This window comes from Lasioglossum baleicum, unplaced genomic scaffold (assembly GCF_051020765.1).
Source record: "Lasioglossum baleicum unplaced genomic scaffold, iyLasBale1 scaffold0139, whole genome shotgun sequence".
Taxonomy (NCBI): domain Eukaryota; kingdom Metazoa; phylum Arthropoda; class Insecta; order Hymenoptera; family Halictidae; genus Lasioglossum; species Lasioglossum baleicum.
In genome coordinates, this window is record NW_027469199.1 from 167,170 (window position 1) to 171,591 (window position 4,422).

Sequence of the window (4,422 nt, forward strand, 5' to 3'; positions counted from 1 at the left end):
TTTGCTTCTCTGGACACAAATTTATACTCTCGATACAACGGGTTAGCTTCCAGGAAGGTAAGGTCTTCAGTAAAAACTTTGACTCTATACCGACATGTAAAATTCAAAAACGGTTTGCCTACGTACGTCAATATTTATACTTTTCAGCGGATTGTTTCCCAGAATACATGATTTGCCTATCGGAATCGCAGGATAGGTGAAGCTATTGACATAGCTGTTAAACTACCCAAAGATGGTGGGAACGATTTCAAGAGGATTGGCACTCGATTTACTAATTCATATATGAAAATAAGTTGTGCCTCTGCTATAATCTCTACTGATTGGTTTCCGTAGGCAGCACGCGTGACTCCCGATACAGAGGGATAGGTTTTCCGTAGGTAACGTATTCACTGAAACGAGTGACTTTATTCATATTGGTAACGTTCTTAAACCGCTTGACGCTCTACTTTTATAGTCAAACTGTTGCTTGGGGCGTCTATTGCCAATACTATTCAGCGCGGTTTCTCGGGTAATACCTGGTTTGACTTTCTCATTCCCTGGACAGGTGAAGATACTGACTCAGCAGTTCGACACTCAGGGATGGTGGTAATGTTCGGGAACGCATTAACACTCGATCAAGTAATACATACATGAAATGAAGGTGCGTCACTGTAAGATGTATACTAATTTGTTTTTCTTGAACACAATGATATACTCACGATACAGCGTGCTAGGTGCTCGACGGGCAAGGTTATTGGTAAATCGTTGGACTACATAGCAGTCGGTAACGTTTTACAGCGGTTCGACAGTGTACATTAATACCCATACCGCGAATTAAGGTACCTAATGCCAATACCGTTCAGTGGATTTACTTACGGTATACCTGGATTGTCTCTCGTAATCACAGGGTAAGTGTAGCTATTGACATTTCCGTTCGCCACTCAAAGAAGGTGGTAACGTTGACGAACGTCTCGACCCTCGATCTTCTAATCCATACATGTAATTAAGCTGTCCGTCTGGTAAAGTGTCTACTAATTTATGTCGATGAGCACTCAACACGGCACTCCCCATAGCGGGTTAGGCTTCTCGGAAGTTATGGCCCACGGTAAAAGGTTTGACTTCATACCAGTATGTGACATTCTACAACGGATTCATACTATTCTTTAATATTCATACCGTGAGCTCAGGTGTCTATTGCCAATACTGTTCAGCGGATATACTACCGCATTAACTGGTTTGGCCCTCGCAATCTCATAATGGGTGAAGCTATTAACTAATCCGTTCAACTCCCGAGGACGGCAGATACGATTTCAAACGGTTTGAACTCGATCTTCTAATTCTTACATGAAGTTATTTTGCACATCGCAAAAATGCATACTACATAGCTACTATGAACACGAAGCTATACCCTCGATGAAGCGGATGAGTTTCGCTGAAGGTATGGAAATTTGTAAAATGTTTGACTTTATACCAACTGATATCGTTCTCAAACGGTGACACGTATTCTTTAATATCCATACCGAGAATTTGGGTGTTTATTGCCAATACTGTTCAGCGGATTTACACCCGGAATACATGGATTATCTCTCGAAATCACAGGAAAGGTGAAGCTGTTGCCTTAGCCATGCGACCTGTCAAAGGTGGTGGTAACATTCTCGGTCGACTTGACCATCCATCTTCCTATTGATACATGCAATGAAAGTTTCCGTCTGCTAAAGAGTCTACTAATTTGTATCTTTGATCATGAAGATATACTCTGGATACAGCGGGTTCTCGATGGGTAGGTATTTCAGTGAAGCTATAAACATTATACCAATATGTAACGTTCAACAAAGGTTACACTATGTAGTTTAATATTCAAACCGAGAATTAAGCTGTCCATTGCCAATAGTGTACATTTTGCTGACTCTCGGAGCGCCGCGTTTGGCTATCGGAATAACAGGATAGGTAAGGTGATTGACTAAGCTGTTCGACTCTCAAAAAAGATGCTAACGGTCTCTAACTGTTTGCCTCTGGATTTTGCTATCCATACATGAAACTGTGGTGTCCGTCCTCTGAAAATTCAGCTAATTTGCATCTCCGAACTCGAAGGTATACTCTCGATACAGCTGGTTATTTTCGCGAAAAGTAAGCCCTTCGGTATAAAGTTTGACTACATGCTAAAACGCATCGATCTACAACGGTTTGACTCTGGACATCAATATTTATACCGTGAAATATGGTTTATGATGCCAATACTGTACATCGGATTGACTTCCGCTGCATCTGGTATGACTCTCGGAATCACAGGATAGAATAAGCTAACGATATAGCTATTCGACTCTCAAAGATGGTGGTAAACTTCTCGTACGGTTTGACAATCGATCTTCCTATTAATACATGAAATAATTGTGTGCGTCTGCTAAAATGTCTACTGATTTTTTTCTCTGAACACAAACTTATACCCACGATATAGCGGGTTATGTTCTCGGAAGGAACGGTACCCGGTAATGAGAATGAGTCTGTGAGAGATGCACGGCTAAGTCAACACCTTCACCTATCCAGTCATTCGGAGAGTCAAACCAGGTATTCCTGTAGTATATCAGCTGGAGAGTCTTGCCAGCAGACGCCATTATTCACGGCTTGAATATTAAAGCAGAGAGTCAATCCGGTGATGAACATGACCAATTGCTATAACGTCATACACTTTATCGCATACCCTACATTCAAGAACATAATCCGCTGTATCAATGGCAGAACTTCGTGTTCCGAGAAACAAATTAGTAGACATTTTGATGGAATATCGAGGGTCAATCCGTTTCGAAACCGGACCAACGACTTTGGGATTCGTACAGCTGTGACAGGAGTCTCACCTACCCTGTTATTCAGAGTTTCAAACCAGGTCTTCCGGGTGTAAATCCGCTGAACAGTGTCGACAATTGACACCTGAATTCTCAATTTGAATAATCTGATAGAGCGTCAATCCAATTGAGATCGTTACCAATTGCTATAAAGTCTAACGTTTTAGCGAAAACCTTACCCACCGAAAAAGTAACTCGCAGTATCGAGAGGATAACTTCGTGTTCAGAAAAGGAAATTAGTATTCATTTCAGTTTACGGATACATTAACTTCATTTACGAATGAGAAGGTCGAGGGTCAAACCGCTCGAGAACGTTGCCAACTTCTGCAAGACACGATCGGCTACGTCAATAGCTTCACCTATCCTCCGGTTCCGAGAGCAAAACTACGTACTGCTGGAGTATATCCCCTGAACTGTATTGGCAATAGACACCTTAATTCACGGTGTGAATATTAAAGGGAGTAAATGCGCTTTACGGTATTGCCAATAGACAACTCAATTCACGGTTTGAATATTAAAGCAGGCAGTCAATCTGTTGGAAAATATTGCCTATCCCAGAAGGGTTAAACTTCTTAGAGAAAGCCTTACCCTCCGAAAATCTGACCCTCTGAATCGAGAGTTTAACACCGTGTTCAAAGATATGAACCTGAACACATTTTAGTCTCGAGCATCTTAATCTCATGCATAAATTAGATCGAGCATAAAAGCGTTCACGAACGTTGCCATCTTCTGAGACAGACGAACGGCTACATCAGTAGCTTCACCTATCCTGCGATTCCGAGAGCCAAACCAGGTATTCCGAGGGTAAATCCACTGAATAGTATTGGTAATATACACCTTCGTCCATGGCTTGTACATTAAAATAGAGGGTCAAACCGTTTGAGAATGTAATCACCCTCTTTGAGTGTCGAACGAATAAGTCACTAGCTTCACATATCCAGTGATTCAGAGAGTCAGACCAGGTATTCCTGGAGTAAATCCGCTAAACAGCATTGGCAATACACACGTACATTGACGACACGAGCATTAAAATAGGGAGTCAAATCGTCGGGGAACATTACCAATTGTTGTAATATCATTCTTCTTACAGAATTCGTTACCTTCCGAGAACGCATCCCACTGTATCGGGGGTATATCTTCGTGGTTAGGGATAGACATTAGTAAATTATTTAGTGACGTCACCTGAAATTCATGTAAGAATTAGACGATCGAGGGTTAAACTGTTCGAGAAGTTTCCACTTTCATTAAGAGACGAACGGCCAAGTCAATAGCTACACTTTTGCTGTGACCCCGACAGTCAATCCAGGTACCCACGGAAGAAATCTGCCCTACAGTATGGCATTATGTACCCTGCTTCGCGGTACAAATATTAAGGTGCAGGGTCAACCGTTGTAGAACGTTACCTATTCGTACAGGGACAATCCTTATACCGGAGGCCTTACCATCCGAGAACCTATCCCGCTGAATCTAGAGTATACCATCGTGTTCAGAGAAGCAAATTAGTATACAATTTAGTCATGGACAGCTTAATTTCAGGTACGAATTACAAGATCGAGCGTCAAGCCGTTGGAGAATGAAAATTACCATCTGCATTGCGAGTGCC